The following is a 17,898-nucleotide window of genomic DNA, read 5'->3' on the forward strand; positions in this document are numbered from 1 at the left end:
TTGGTAATTTCACATAGGCTTAAAAGGTTAAAACCGAAAACCTGAGTTTAAAACTTTTCCTTACTGTTAAAATATAAAAATTTACTAAATATATCAGTAGGCATCAGTCCTTATATGTTTAAAATAGTTTTGATACATACTATGCGTTAAAAACGCTTAAAAGGTCGATTTGGAGCCATTTCCGGGTTTTGTATAAAAAGCTGATATTTTTATTATTCCAGAAGGCTCAAAATATTTTATTTATCATATTATATCAGTAGAAAAAGGTTCGGGGTCAAAAGGATTTGTAAAACTCATTTTATAGCCCCAAAGGGCAAAACCGGCAATTACCGAATCAAGCCTGTAACTCTATGTTATGCTCAGCCTAAAAATAAATAAAAATCTTTAAAACTCCCAAAATCTTATTTTATATCAGTAAGTAAAAAGTTTGGTATCAAAAATTAGGTTTAGATAGCATATACGCTAATTACGCCGCTAATTAATAAAAGGCTTTCTAATTACGCTATTGAGCATAACTCCTAGTCTAGACCTCAATCTGATGTCAAATTTCAGGGACAAGTTTATAAATTAGTGATAAATATTATTGTCCTCTCATATTTTCAAAATTCTCGTTTTAGGGTCAAAAGGGCATAACGGTCAACATTTAGGCATTTAACGGAAACAAGCATGAACTAGGATTTCTATGGAAACAAGTTGTATAACCTCGGAGGGTTATACTAACCTATAATAGGGTCCTAATGGAATCCTAGGGCATATCTAAACTAAGCCAAATCGGGTCAGAACTGAAAGTCAAAGCAAAAGTCAACTTTTGCGAATTTCGGTTCCGAACCGAGCCTATACTTAGAATCGTCGGGTTGAACATGCTTAGACATGTTCAACTAATATTTACCAAGTTATTAATGTGGCAAAACTGATTTTATGACTTTCAGTTTAATACTTATGCATTTTATTTAAAACTAACCTGTTTGACTTTCATTTGACCCGACAATTAATCTAAGTAAACGTCGTAATTAGGAGGCGCCCTTTTGAGGGTTAATCACCTACCTAATTACGGTCACGTAGCCATGTTCGTTGCGAACCATGGCTTAGCCGTTTAAAAGTCAAAGCGTTTATCGAATCGCTTGACTTTTCGGCCTTAACCGCTAAATAATTAAACTAAACACGAAAAGGGACTTACAAGGGTCAAAGCAAGGAGGTTTGATCCTAATTTCTCAGGTATGAGGAGCAAAGTCCCCAACTTAGAGAATTCAAGATCAAGTGTGAATGAAACCCAAAATCAAGTGGGGTATTTATAGATTTTTGAGGACCGTTAGGATCGTTCCTCGTAAATTGTGATTAAATCTAAGCCGTACAAGTGCACCCACTGATTTGCAAAACCATGGGTGCCCCTAAACAAGCCCATAGTCTTCTAAAAACCATTTGAAAGTGATAATATCTGCTGGAACAGGTTGTTACAGCTGTTAGAAGCTTCCTGCTGATCTGCAGGGCTGAGGCGCCCCGCGTAAGGCCTCAGGGAGGCTTACGCGCCCCGCCAGACAGTCATATCAGCAACCAGCACTTTCATATATGGCAGAAATGGTCCCTGTGAGCTCATAAGGTCATTTTAGGCACGTTTAAGGCCCGTTACCTCATTTTAAGGCTCCACTAGGATGATTAAACATAGGGAACAAGAAACATGCTAAAAACATGTCGGATATCGGTTCGTTTGGCCGTACGGTCACGTTGTGCGTCGAATTACGACGAAACACGGACGGACGCTAAAAACGGTCCAAATTACGCGACGAGTGGAATTTTATCATTCCAAACACTAAAATAAAATATTTTAATGCTTACATAAATTTTTGGGTGTACGGGGATATTCAGAATGCGAGATATGCGCAAAAGTGCAAACTTGTGCACTTTTTGACACTTTTAGTCCCTGCATGACATAAAAGTTTATTTTTGCGCACCAAACACCTCTAAGCCTATATCTAAGCTATATAAATAATAAATGTGTTTAACTCATGGACATATTTCGGAAGGTCCGCTACCATACGATTCGTCCTACTTTCGCAGTTTGACACAATTAGTCCCTTAATTGCGCAAAGTAGCGCGAAATGACGTTTAATGACATCCAAGCCTTCCATGGCCCATAATGGGCATTCCCAAGCATATACTTAAATATTACTACGCTCCCGTTCCCTTAAATGGTCATCGAAAGGCGTAGATTCAAAAGTTGACGCTTTAGGCCCCTCTATTGCGCAAACTTGCGCATCTCATCATTTAATAGCCTTGAAGCCTCATCAAATCCATATTAGGCATGCTTGAAAGTATTATTAAACATCACGATGCTTCGGGTTCGCGAAAAGGTCATTCAGAGGTATAATTAAACATATTGACACTTTTAGCCCCTCCAATTTGCAAAGTTGCACGTAACTTTACTTATAGGCATAAAAACCTTAGATGGCCAATAATTGGCATTCCTGAGAGTATAATAAAATACCACGAAGCTCCCGGTTGGTTAAAAGGTCACTCAGAGGTAAGGATTAACATATTGACGCTTTTAACCCTTTATTGCGCAAACTTTCAATTAATTACGCAAACGGCTACACTTAATCATCAAGTGGCACATTTGTGAACCTAATCATCGTGAGAGGTTATTTAGAAACTTATTTTAGGTATGCTAACACTTCCAGTCCTTTCAAAATCAAAGTTTTCGATTTTTTCAAAAAATTAGTTCCTAAATTCAGTATTTGACTTCATTAGGGTTTATTACACGTGTCAATACATCATTGGACGAAATTTTACGAGGTGTTACAGCATTGAAGATGTTTAATGCAGTTTAATTCACCCATTAAATTCGTTTTTCAGTTTCTTCAACTCCAGCTAGTATAAATAGGGTGGTACCCCTATTGAAGAACTACACCGATTTACAAAGCAATTTCAATCTCTCTCTGCAGAATTCTTCTATACTCTTTCAAGCTTCGAGGTATACATTCGGGTTGGAGTCAAGACCGGCAGTGCAACTGCTTGTGGTTGTTGTATCCTGGAAACAAACGTGTTCTCCTGGGAGACACGAAATTTGTTTTAAGGGACCCGTGTCTAACACGATCCTCAGCCAAGAACAGTTTCGTCTGTTCGTGTTTTCTGTTTTTGTATTTTCTTTTTAGTTGTAATTTGTACCGTAATTGTATTTCATTCTGATTTGTTTCTTCAATTCAAGTTAATAAAATAATTATATTTATTTTACACGAACGGATTCCTACAATCTTAAAACAAATTTTTAAAACACCATTCGTGTAAGACACAAACAATTCTGGTGTGATTCAATTTTTTTTTCACAGCAGGTTGTGTTTTAAAAAGAGTTTTCTCTGTTTTGATTCAAAGTAGCGACTTTGTCAAAACAGATTCTGTTTCTACTCCTTTCTGTCGCTGAGTTCTAAAAACCTACTATTGTAGTCTTCAAAGTTGGACTTAGAAGCTGCGCGGTGGTTTCAAAACTCTTTACATTGGATAAATAATAAATTAGCACATTTATTATTTTATTAACTTGGTTTTGTGGAACTTTTCAGAATGTCGACTGAAAATACCAACGTCAACGTTGTTGTCGGTACCCCTGCCAACACTGTGGGAGCGTCCACAGTGGCAAATCATGCTGAAAGACTCGAGAAGTTCTCGGGTCTCCACTTCAAAAGGTGGCAACAGAAGATGTTCTTTTACTTGACCACCATGAACCTTGCGAGGTTCTTGACGGAGACCGTACCCCAACCTGCGGAAGGGGAGACCGATGCTCAGGCTCTGAGCGCGGTAGAGGCGTGGAAGCACTCGGACTTTATATGTCAAGGCTATGTTCTCAACGGTCTCTCGGATGCATTGTATAATGTGTACTATAATATCAAGACTTCCAAAGAATTAGAATTATGGGAGTCCTTGGATAAAAAGTACAAAACGGAGGATGCGGGAACAAAGAAATTTGTTGTCGCCCGTTTCTTGGACTTCAAGATGGTTGATAACAAGACTGTTATGAACCAAGTCCAAGAGTTACAGATTATACTTCATGACATCCACGCTGAGGGTATGGTACTCAGCGAGACGTATGGCAGCCATGATTGAGAAATTACCTCCTGCTTGGTTGGATTTTAAGAATTATCTTAAACACAAGCGGAAGGAAATGATGATTGAGGAACTTGTCGCCCGTCTTCGTATAGAAGAGGACAACAGGGTGGCCCAAAAAGGCACCATTTTGCAAGCTTCGGCTAAAGCAAACATGGTGGAAGTTGGGGAGTCGTCAAAGTGCAAGAAGGGCAAGGGTAAAAACAACAACAAGGGGAAGAAAAGGTTAACAACCTTGGACCGAAAAAGGGGGCTGTGAAAAAGAAGCCTGCGCCTTTCCAAGGTACTTGTTACAATTGTAACGAGACGGGGCACCGTGCTAACCAATGCAAGAAACCTAAGCGTGAGCGTGCGCACATGGTTGATGAGGATGGTATGCCTCCAATCGCAATGATAACCGAGGAAGCGGCTATGATTGAAGAGGTCAACGCGATGGGTGAAAACCCAAAAGGATGGTTCGTTGACACGGGTGCAACCCGCCATGTTTGTGGAGACAAGGCTCTTTTCTCTACATTCAAGGAAGCGTCGGGTGAAGAAAAGCTTTATATGGGAAATAAAGCTACCGCAAGCATCAAGGGGGAAGGCACTGTCATCCTGAAGATGACGTCTGGCAAGGAGCTTACTTTGACCAACGTGCTTTATGTCCCAGAGATAAGGAAGAATCTCGTGTCGGGATGGATGCTCAACAAGTTTGGATTTCGTCTAGTGTTTGAATCGGACAATTTTGTCTTGTCTAGACGTGGAATGTTTGTTGGAAAGGGCTATGCCCTTAATGGAATGTTTAAAATGAATGTAATGGTTGTGAACCAAAACAAGAAAATGAATGAAAGTTCTTATTCTACTTACGTGATTGAGTCTTCTAATGTTTGGCATGGTAGACTAGGACATGTAAATTTTAATTCATTACGACGATTAATTAAATTAAACTTGATACCAACATTCCATATTGACTCCAATCACAAATGCGAGACATGTGTTGAATCCAAACTTACGAGATGATCGTTTAAATCGGTTGAACGAATAACCGAACCCCTTGATTTAATTCATACCGATGTGTGTGATTTAAAAGCGGTTCCCACGCGTGGAGGAAATAAGTACTTCATCACGTTTATTGATGATTGTACTAAATATTGCTATGTGTATTTACTTAAGAGTAAAGACGAAGCAATAGAAAAGTTTATCTTGTACAAAAATGAAGTTGAGAATCAACTTAAAAAGAAGATAAAAGCTTTGAGAAGCGATCGAGGAGGTGAATATGTTGCACCTTTTGCGGATTTATGCGCAAAAAGTGGCATTGTACATGAGTGTACACCTCCTTATTCTCCACAATCAAATGGCGTTGCGGAATGAAAGAACCGCACATTGAAAGAAATGATGAACGTCATGTTGATAAGCTCGGGAGTGAACCGAGAAATGTGGGGGGACGCCATTCTCTCAGCCAACTATCTTTTGAACAAGATACCTTTGAAAAATAGGGACGAAACTCCATATGAGTTATGGAGAAAAAGGAAGCCTTCGTACAAATTCTTGAAAGTGTGGGGGTGCCTAGCTAAGGTGATTGTACCACCTCCTAAGGCTCTTAGGATAGGACCCAAAACTATTGATTGCATTTTCATTGGATATGCACATCAAAGTAGTGTGCATCGTTTTCTGGTACATGAGTCCAAGAATCCCGATGTACACAAACACACTATCATAGAGGCAAATCCTAACATCGTCTCATATTTTGAAAATGTGTTTCCTATGTTAGGTAAAACACAAGCGACTTCATCAACAGCGGCTGATGAAGCGGGTCCAAGTTCATCTACATGGGTAGATGAGGCAGGTCCGAGTTCGTCTACAAGGTTAGATGAAACTCATGAACGACCTGAGGTCGAGGAGGGTGAGCTTAGACGAAGTAAACGACAAAGGGTTGAAAAATCTTTTGGTCCAGACTTCATGAGCTACATGGTTGAGGGTGAGCCCAATACCTACCGCGAGGCGGTTACCTCCGCAGAAGGACCTCAATGGCAAGAAGCAATTAAGAATGAAATTGATTCTATATTGCAAAATCATACTTGGGAGTTAGTAGATCTTCCACCTGGTTGTAAACCACTTGGATATCGTTGGATATTCAAAAGGAAGATGAAAGCTGACGGAAGTATTGATAAATACAAGGTAAGGTTTGTGATCAAAGGATTTAGATGAAAGGAGGGTCTAGACAACTTTGATACTTACTCGCCTGTAACGCGAATAACCTCTATTCGATTTGTTCTTGCAATTGCGGCTCTAAGGAATTTGGAAGTTCACCAAATGGATGTAAAGACCGCATTTCTAAATGGCGATTTAGAAGAAGAAATTTACATGGAACAACCTGAGGGTTTTTCCGCCCCTGGTAACAAGGGTAAAGTATGTAAATTGGTTAAGTCTTTGTATGGCTTGAAGCAAGCTCCAAAACAATGGCACCAAAAGTTTGATTATGTCATGATTGATAATGGCTTCAAAATAAATGAGTGCGACAGGTATGTTTATTTTAAAGACACACCAAGAGGTTATGTGATTTTATATCTTTATGTAGATGAAATGCTTATCATTGGGAGTGATGATAACATGATCAACTCAACGAAAGACATGTTGAAAGCGAGGTTTGACATGAAAGACATGGGTCTCGCGGATGTGATTCTTGGAGTTAAAAGCACTAGAACCCAAATGGTCTTGTGTTGAGTCAATCTCACTATGTGGACAAGATCCTTGTGAAATTCAATTCGGATGATACGAGTGTAGCTCGATCTCCAATTGATAATACCCAACGCCTAAGGAAAAATAGAGGCGAGAGTGTTTCTCAGTTAGAGTACTCAAGGATCATTGGCAGTTTAATGTATCTAATGACATGTACTAGACCCGACTTAGCGTATGCTGTGAGCAGGCTAAGTAGATACACCAGTAATCCGAGCGAGGATCATTGGAAAGTTATCACGAGGGTGCTTAGATACATAAGATACACAAGAGACTATGGATTGCATTATACCCGTGATCCAGTAGTGATCGAAGGATACACTGACGCAAACTGGATATCGGATATAAAGGATCACAGATCCACAAGTGGTTACGTGTTTACACTTGCTGGCGCAGCTATAGCTTGGAGGCCTTCCAAGAAAACGGTTATAGCTAGATCCACGATGGAATCCGAATTCGTCGCTTTAGATAAAAGCGAAGAAGAGGCGGAGTGGCTACGTCAATTTGTGGAAGATATTCCAATATGGCCAAAACCGTTGACGGCGATCTGCATACATTGTGACAATCAGTCTACTCTTGCTAGAGCACAAAGCATGATGTATAATGGCAGATCAAGGCACATTCGACGTAGACACAACACGGTATGACAACTTATCTCAACGGGTGTTATCTCAGTTGACTATGTGAGGTCATATGAGAACATTGCGGACCCGTTAACAAAAGGATTAAGCATAGAAAAGGTGTATAGGTTGTCAAGAGGAATGGGACTAAAGCCCATAGATGAAGGGAATATGAGGGAAACCTAACCTAGTTGACTGGAGATCCCAAGATCTAGGTTCAATAGGCAAACTTAATCATAAACCCAAAGGGAGTCACTGTGGGGGGTGCCCCAAAATTCTTAAAGGAAGTTGTATACTTCCTAGTCCATTCCAATCAGTGACATGAAGGAAAGGTTAAGCATGTTGAGGTTAAGGATTTTGAGGTAATCCAAATTAACCATGATGCTTTTAATGATTCAGATGAATCACCTATGTTAGAGAGAAGTAGGGTCGCTTCGAATGGATTTGTGGGGAGGCGCAAATCCTAGAGCTCTTGCAGAACCAGGAACGTGTTCCATGACCATGAACGGACACAACCATGAGGTCTTAACTCGACTAGGGAGAGTATTGTGTGAATGTATATTGTCGCCTACATAAATGGGGGATTGTTCAAGGACACCGCGTCTACAAGACCCTAGGAGGCTAAGTATGCTTCACAAAAGAAGGTTCAAAGGTTACACCTACCTATCTTGCAATACTCAACTGTTGAACGTGTATCGTTGAAACTTGATAGATCGATTTCTATTCATGTGAGGGATTGTTGGAAATTTTGTGAAAATAGCATTTTTCACAAATATAGGAAAATGATTTTTTTCCTATTTTGGACTAGAAATAAATATAATAAAATGAGCGGGTTTTACATATTTATTTGTGGGTTTGTGTTCTACGTTGGAAGGACTTCGCGACGAACTAAACCACGTCCAAAACGGAGCTAAGATGAATGAGATATCGATGCTCAAAGTTTGGTGTTTGAAACTTGAATGATGAAATAAGTGGGAAAGTGGCACCTTGTCCCACATCGGATGAAAGATGGAACTTAAAGGGGTAATTAAGTAGGATCTCTCCATCCTTATTGTTTCATGGAAACACTCACTAGTGTACTCGCGAAGGGCGCGGAGCACCCTAACTCGCACTCGCACACGCGCGCGCGCGCGCACGTGACGTTGGCGATGAGGCGCAATGTGGCGCTTTGATGGCGCACTTTGCACTTCGCATTGTAACACCCAGATTTTCAAATCCGAAAGTAATATTATCATGCTATTATTATAATAAAATTCAGGCATGACCCGTTCGTAATAAGAGCAATTCCCTGTCTGACCAACTTATAAGAACTTAAATCGACGCAACGAAAAACATGAGTCCAAAAATTTCGTTCTTTATTAGACATGTCAATCACATGAAGGTTCAAATACGAAATACCATATATTCATTTAAACAGATTTACACATCAAGACTTATATAAATCTCATTGTGTGATCGTCCTACCCCGTACAATCCTTGCTCTCAACTCGAACTAAGCCCTGCTTGACTTCAATAAATGTAGAGAAAACTCAAGCGATACCTGTGGACACCACGTACAACCAAACCATTAGTCATTAACATACCATACAACATTAACCTATATAATAGAATTTCGTAGAGCATTCCATAAAGTAATCATGGAATTGTCCAAGCGCTTTCTTAAATACTCTTATCCAAATCCAGCTCCATTTCTTCATGAAGCCAACAATCCCATACCTACATTACATTCCAACTCAACACACATCATTAGTAACCATAAATACTCGAACATTTTGATAACGTTCATGCATATGTCTTAAGCATTGAACATTCATTCACACATACATTCATACCTACGTACTTATTATCATACATACATACATACATATACATATACTTATATATACATGCGTACCTTCATACATGCCAATGATTCCTTCCTACGCACAATCAATTAATCACGAATATATACACAAGCTTCTTTTACCATTTCTTACATGTAGGTTTATGCCAGAATGACACATTCCCAACCTTACATAGCATAGACAATCTATGATTCAACCCACGTGCCTTTTGGATTCCTATACACCTATACTTATAAATTTTCCTACACTAACACGAAACGATCCGTTCATTCACTAACCGACAACCTTTACATCATTGATATATGAAACCATCCTTATCATAACGTACGTGGCCTTAGAAAAATCATTTTTAGACAAGTCTCATACTCAAAACATCACAATTTCAGCAAAAAGCCAACAGCACGGTCCCTCGCGGGCCACGTAAGCCATAGCTTACTATTACGCGGGGCGCGACAGCTCCACCGTAAGCTACGGTGGCTACCGTAGCTTACGGTGGCCATAAAACCCTTACGGTGAAGTGCTGCTGCCTTACGGTGGCCCGAAAGACTTCAGAACCCACCGTAGCTTACGGTGGCTACCGTAAGCTACGGTAGTGCCCAGCTCAACTTCCATTTTAAACATTAAACTACCATATCTTGACCCATACACAACCGAATCATATATAAAACTTGTTCCTAATGGTCCGGAAAATGTTCCCCTTACATAATTGACTAAAAATTCTTACCCAAGGTCTTAACCATAACGAATTTCATTACATTACGCAACACATGTACATAAAATTCGACCCGTTTAAACCCACCAATTTTACTTTCGGCTTAAATAACAACCTTCTTCAATAATGAGGCATTATTAACTTTGCACTTCTGATTATTACATGTTCTTTCATGATGTTTCATAAACATAAGTATTAAAATCTATTAAACCTACTAAAAAGTGAATCGAAATTCACTTACCTTGAGTACTCCAATAAGTGTATTTGTCACCTTGCCTTATCTTGACCCGTTATCCTCCTATGCTTGACCTCTCCTCGACACGTTCCTATTATCTCATTCCATTACATCCATTCAATAGTTAGTATACATAATCATACGCATCACTAATCACACTTCTATTCACGTGTCAATCGCTTAACGAGTTCAACATGTGTCATAATACTACAATGCTAATCAATCTAACAATTTATCATTCCATCATCACAAAAGTCATACATGAGCTTCTAGCATGCATAATTATGTATTTACATCATGTTCGTTATTCTTTCAAAATTTCCATACTTAGAATGATAACATTTTCTAAGTTAGGCAACTTGCTTCATATGTTAAACATTTCATACCATTTCTTAACACCTTGGTTTTTACACATCCATTCTACTATTTTCTATCAACAACCCGTTTCGACCCGTTGGTGCAATTATATGCATAAACTAGTTGGTAAGTGTTTTAGACACTTAAAACAATCAAATAACTTACTAATAATTTATTAAAATCAGTAGTTCATGATTCATACAAGTGTGCATAACAATAGAACTATTTTTACTGAATATTTATACTAAAATTTGTGTAGCAACTTTCTGCGCAGCAGCTGTTCACGACACATTTTAACCCATTTATCTTCTGATTCAGTTCTTCATGTTCAAATATGAAATGATCTACACTCAGAGATCTTTCTAAGCATATAAAGATCGTAACAATCGGACATTTCTATGATTTTATATGATTTTTACAAAATCAGCACAGAAGCTGAAATGCTTCCAAACAGCTTGCTGTCAAAACGAATTTACTAACTTTTCATGCTGTTTTGACCCACTAAATCTCATAACCAGCCTCTTATGACCAAATATGAAACATAATATGCGAAACAACCTTTTCAACGATATAAGGCTCGTTGTCTAACTCCTAATAACGAATGAGATACGGCCTTTACAAGATGACTATCTAAGGTTGTCCAAAGTGACGAATTTACTAACTATTTTACACAAACTTTGTAGGCATTTTATCAAACACTTGGCGGGTTTCGCATTTAAGCATAATGTACAAATACTCTCATGTTCATCTTCCTAATTCTTATGCTCACTTGCCATTAACATCTAAATAAAACTCGCATAACTTCACACCATACTAAATCTAACTGACAAAAAAACCAATAACATAAATCATAACACATCCGAATTTGCATAAGATTTGACATGGGTAGTATACCCATGTCGCCACCCTACCTATAGCAAATGGGTTTTCCCCCAATATTCATCATAATCAAAATTAAACATACTTTGGCATCTACACATTCATTATCACTAACATTCATGCTTAAATCTTACACTATAATCACAGATTACACAAAACCCACTTGATGAAACATCATTAAAATACCAAATTCGACTTACATGATGGTAGAAACACTTAAATGATCGACATTCCTGGTTCATGCATTCGATTAGCCCTTCAATCCTCCTTCAATTTGATGGATTTTGGTGATCTAGGGTTTTACCCCTTTTCCCTTCTCTCCTAGTCGAACATCGACCCACACACACACACTGAGTGTGTATTTTTTTTGGGGTTTTAATTTTTATTTTAATTAAACATAAACTTTCCTCTTTATTGACAACCTTGGCCCCTCTAGTTGTTACTCGATCACAAATGTAGTGATTTCCTTCCCTTGATTGTTTTCTTAAACATTTAACCAAGTTTAATAACCTAGTTATTATATTTATTTAATTAAACATGGTACCCTTCTAACGAATTTTAAAATTCGCGTTTTGGGATGTTACAAATCTACCCCCCTTAAAGGAGGTTTCGTCCCCGAAACCTCTTTCTTGTTTCCATTTGATACTAATATCTTCCCTTCGTAATTTATACATACCCCCTTTATGTTTAACTTTAACAATTGCATCATAATTATAAGTAACCATCCGATCTCAGTTCATATATTTTTCATTCAATTGATTTTTTTTTTCTAACAAGTCTATACTTTCTATACCATACTTCCACCTAACATCCTCATTTCCTTGACCCGTTAGTAATAGGTTAATATACATACTTATTCAAACTTGTAATAATACTTACATTCATACAATCCGTTCATAACAGATCTAATACCTTCACCTCATCCTTTAAGATTTCATTCTTTACATTTATTACATAACATTTAATTATTATTTTGTTATCACAACGAAGTTTCTATTTCATGGTCACGCGTACGTGCTTAACACCAAGGTCAACATCATTCTATGTTTCCTATAGTGGTTTGTACCATGCATACCCTTACGTTACCTTCAACTCACCTCATTCATTCTACATTACTATTCCTTTCATTTCATGCATTACTTAAGTCGCATAAGCAAGCGCGTCATGCAAGTTCATTAGACGAGAGCTTAACTAATACCCGAAATTTTTTATTTTTTTATTTTTTTTTGCTCAAAACCTTTAAGATTTAGTTCTTAATGGCATAGTTTTCTTCTAACGTCAACTATTAAAGTCAAACATTCCATACCATACCATACATATCCCATCACTCATCTCGTAAGCCGTTTTCAATTTACTAATCCATATCTATCTGGCATGAGTTAAAACATTTTACTTACCTTGATTTCATTTCATACTTCAGCGATCCGTAAACCATATTGATCCGCTTCTTCACAAGTACTAACCGTACCAGGCCAGCTTTCATTCATTCTTGTAATGGGCTTCCACTCGTGCACATTCTTTTAACAATTCGATTGGTTTCATCATATTCAGAATTCCACCATTAACATCTACAAAATTGTCGATTAGCACCTTTCATTCAAACAATCATTATACTAGATGATTACCCACCTATTATCCCTTTACTTCTTCCTACATACATGCTATAACACATCCCACATTTCATCCCTTACATGCAATTCTTTTATTCCAGTTTCTTATTTCGTCAACCTTTACAGTTTGACTTTTCGAGGTCAAACTGACATGTCTTATTTATCGTATATGTATTAAAGTACACGTTCTTACTTCTTTTTCATTCATGCTTACTTGCCAAGACATTCATTACATCAATTCAGTATTCTTGCCATAACTTACCCTTCCCAATTATACTTAAATTATTGTCCGGATCGTAGCCCGTCATTTATTACGACTCCTAAGAGTTGATTACTAACACATCTAAAACATAACATGTTCAAAACTTCTTTCTTTCGTCAAAATTTAGGTTTACGTGCCAAACATTATGCTCACCTACAAGTATAAAACTTAACAAATCAAAACACTAAATATCGGTTTAAATGGCTATTACCATTTGACCCGCATGACTCATTCGTCTCTTTAACCATTCTTGCATACAAACATATTTGTATATATATATAAGTTTAAGACATAACTTGGATAATATTTGCTTTTTAAAGAATATTTAATTCCTTAGTCCGTAATTACCTACAACTTCGAATCTTTTCATTCTTATCGTTTATTATGTTTCGAACCGTCACGCGGTTTCTAACATATCATTCATACTTTCTTTCCTTCTTTGTTTCGAATCCATCTCGCGGATTCTAACATATCTTTCATACTTTCATTCCTTTCATGTTTCGAATCCGTCTCGCGGATTCTAACATATCATTCATACTTTCATTCCTTTCATGTTTCGAATCCGTCTCGCGGATTCTAACATATCATTCATACTTTCATTTCAGAAAGTCTTACATTTCTTTTCACCCTCATGTCCACCTACTACCTAATTCTAACTGACATACCTGTAACAATCATTACGGTCTCACGAACGTCATATGTTTCTTGTGTACTGGCCAGGTACACAATCCACATACTAGTTTCGTGTCTTCGTGTAATCGTCACCTTATGTCTGAAGAATTAGGTTTCGGCACGTGTAACATTTTCATAACTTCGTTTCCATTATATTATTATATTTCATTAAAATTTTCCTTCACTCGATAACTTTTAGCATTACATGCACCCTTATGCAAAATTTACGTACCTGGGCAATGGTCTTATTACATACCTTGGTGTCGGTCCTAGACCGCATTCACGAATCATCCTCTTCCAAGCAATTATCCTTACCTTACACATGACATACTGTTAGTTTTCAAATACATACTTAAGTACACACTTACATTCGCTTCCACCTTTAGATCTTGATCGAGTCTCGGATTGTACGGGTTCCTGATCACAAGAGCGCGCAGGTTTGAGTTCAAGTATTTGCCTCATCATACTTGATTTCGCTCAAACCAGGGCTCTGATACCAACTTGTAACACCCAGATTTCCAAATCCGAAAGTAATATTATCATGCTATTATTATAATAAAATTCAGGCATGACCCGTTCGTAATAAGAGCAATTCCCTGTCTGACCAACTTATAAGAACTTAAATCGACGCAACGGAAAACATGAGTCCAAAAATTTCATTCTTTATTAGACATGTCAATCACATGAAGGTTCAAATACGAAATACCATATATTCATTTAAACAGATTTACACATCAAGACTTATATAAATCTCATTGTGTGATCGTTCTACCCCGTACAATCCTTGCTCTCAACTCGAACTAAGCCCTGCTTGACTTCAATAAATGTAGAGAAAACCCAAGCGATACCTGTGGACACCACGTACAACCAAACCATTAGTCATTAACATACCATACAACATTAACCTATATAATAGAATTTCGTAGAGCATTCCATAAAGTAATCATGGAATTGTCCAAGCGCTTTCTTAAATACTCTTATCCAAATCCAGCTCCATTTCTTCATGAAGCCAACAATCCCATACCTACATTACATTCCAACTCAACGCACATCATTAGTAACCATAAATACTCGAACACTTTGATAACGTTCATGCATATGTCTTAAGCATTGAACATTCATTCACATATACATTCATACCTACGTACTTATTATCATACATACATACATACATATATATATACTTATATATACATGCGTACCTTCATACATGCCAATGATTCCTTCCTACGCACAATCAATTAATCACGAATATATACACAAGCTTCTTTTACCATTTCTTACATGTAGGTTTATGCCAGAATGACACATTCCCAACCTTACATAGCATAGACAATCTATGATTCAACCCACATGCCTTTTGGATTCCTATACACCTATACTTATAAATTTTCCTACACTAACACGAAACGATCCGTTCATTCACTAACCGACAACCTTTACATCATTGATATATGAAACCATCCTTATCATAACGTACGTGGCCTTAGAAAAATCATTTTTAGACAAGTCTCATACTCAAAACATCACAATTTCAGCAAAAAGCCAACAGCACGGTCCCTCGCGGGCCGCGTAAGCCATAGCTTACTATTACGCGGGGCGCGACAGCTCCACCGTAAACTACGGTGGCTACCGTAGCTTACGGTGGCCATAAAACCCTTACGGTGAAGTGCTGCTGCCTTACGGTGGCCCGAAAGACTTCAGAACCCACCGTAGCTTACGGTGGCTACCGTAAGCTACGGTAGTGCCCAGCTCAACTTCCATTTTAAACATTAAAACTACCATATCTTGACCCATACACAACCGAATCATATATAAAACTTGTTCCTAATGGTCCGGAAAATGTTCCCCTTACATAATTGACTAAAAATTCTTACCCAAGGTCTTAACCATAACGAATTTCATTACATTACGCAACACATGCACATAAAATTCGACCCGTTTAAACCCACCAATTTTACTTTCGGCTTAAATAACAACCTTCTTCAATAATGAGGCATTATTAACTTTGTACTTCTGATTATTACATGTTCTTTCATGATGTTTCATAAACATAAGTATTAAAATCTATTAAACCTACTAAAAAGTGAATCGAAATTCACTTACCTTGAGTACTCCAATAAGTGTATTTGTCACCTTGCCTTATCTTGACCCGTTATCCTCCTATGCTTGACCTCTCCTCGACACGTTCCTATTATCTCATTCCATTACATCCATTCAATAGTTAGTATACATAATCATACGCATCACTAATCACACTTCTATTCACGTGTCAATCGCTTAACGAGTTCACCATGTATCATAATACTACAATGCTAATCAATCTAACAATTTATCATTCCATCATCACAAAAGTCATACATGAGCTTCTAGCATGCATAATTATGTATTTACATCATGTTCGTTATTCTTTCAAAATTTCCATACTTAGAATGATAACATTTTCTAAGTTAGGCAACTTGCTTCATATGTTAAACATTTCATACCATTTCTTAACACCTTGGTTTTTACACATCCATTCTACTATTTTCTATCAACAACCCGTTTCGACCCGTTGGTGCAATTATATGCATAAACTAGTTGGTAAGTGTTTTAGACACTTAAAACAATCAAATAACTTACTAATAATTTATTAAAATCAGTAGTTCATGATTCATACAAGTGTGCATAACAATACAACTATTTTTACTGAATATTTATACTAAATTTGTGCAGCAACTTTCTGCGCAGCAGCTGTTCACGACACATTTTAACCCATTTATCTTCTGATTCAGTTCTTCATGTTCAAATATGAAATGATCTACACTCAGAGATCTTTCTAAGCATATAAAGATCGTAACAATCGGACATTTCTATGATTTTATATGATTTTTACAAAATCAGCACAGAAGCTGAAATGCTTCCAAACAGCTTGCTGTCAAAACGAATTTACTAACTTTTCATGCTGTTTTGACCCACTAAATCTCATAACCAGCCTCTTATGACCAAATATGAAACGTAATATGCGAAACAACCTTTTCAACGATATAAGGCTCGTTGTCTAACTCCTAATAACGAATGAGATACGGCCTTTACAAGATGACTATCTAAGGCTGTCCAAAGTGACGAATTTACTAACTATTTTACACAAACTTTGTAGGCATTTTATCAAACACTTGGCGGGTTTCGCATTTAAGCATAATGTACAAATACTCTCATGTTCATCTTCCTAATTCTTGTGCTCACTTGCCATTAACATCTAAATAAAACTCGCATAACTTCACACCATACTAAATCTAACTGACAAAAAAACCAATAACATAAATCATAACACATCCGAATTTGCATAAGATTTGACATGGGTAGTATACCCATGTCGCCACCCTACCTATAGCAAATGGGTTTTCCCCCAATATTCATCATAATCAAAATTAAACATACTTTGGCATCTACACATTCATTATCACTAACATTCATGCTTAAATCTTACACTATAATCACAGATTACACAAAACCCACTTGATCAAACATCATTAAAATACCAAATTCGACTTAGATGATGGTAGAAACACTTAAATGATCGACATTCCTGTTTCATGCATTCGATTAGCCCTTCAATCCTCCTTCAATTTGATGGATTTTGGTGATCTAGGGTTTTACCCCTTTTCCCTTCTCTCCTGGTCGAACATCGACCCACACACACACACTGAGTGTGTATTTTTTTTGGGGTTTTAATTTTTATTTTAATTAAACATAAACTTTCCTCTTTATTGACAACCTTGGCCCCTCTAGTTGTTACTTGATCACAAATGTAGTAATTTCCTTCCCTTGATTGTTTTCTTAAACATTTAACCAAGTTTAATAACTTAGTTATTATATTTATTTAATTAAACATGGTACCCTTCTAACGAATTTTAAAAT

The 17,898-nt window shown here is 37.3% G+C and overlaps 1 long non-coding RNA gene across 2 annotated transcripts; it reads right to left on the reverse strand.

Moving 5' to 3' along the window:
- Positions 1 to 8,761: 8,761 nt before the first annotated feature.
- On the reverse strand, positions 8,762 to 17,898 carry LOC118489270. Of its 2 annotated transcripts, XR_004886962.1 has the most exons (3): positions 11,655 to 17,898; positions 10,225 to 10,309; positions 8,762 to 9,143 (listed from the first exon to the last, which is right to left on the reverse strand). It is a non-coding gene; the product is annotated as an uncharacterized LOC118489270 (long non-coding RNA). The 2 variants fall into 2 exon arrangements; XR_004886961.1 differs by having other exon boundaries at positions 8,762 to 10,309.

The sequence above is a fragment of the Helianthus annuus genome, chromosome 17 (assembly GCF_002127325.2).
Source record: "Helianthus annuus cultivar XRQ/B chromosome 17, HanXRQr2.0-SUNRISE, whole genome shotgun sequence".
Classification (NCBI taxonomy): domain Eukaryota; kingdom Viridiplantae; phylum Streptophyta; class Magnoliopsida; order Asterales; family Asteraceae; genus Helianthus; species Helianthus annuus.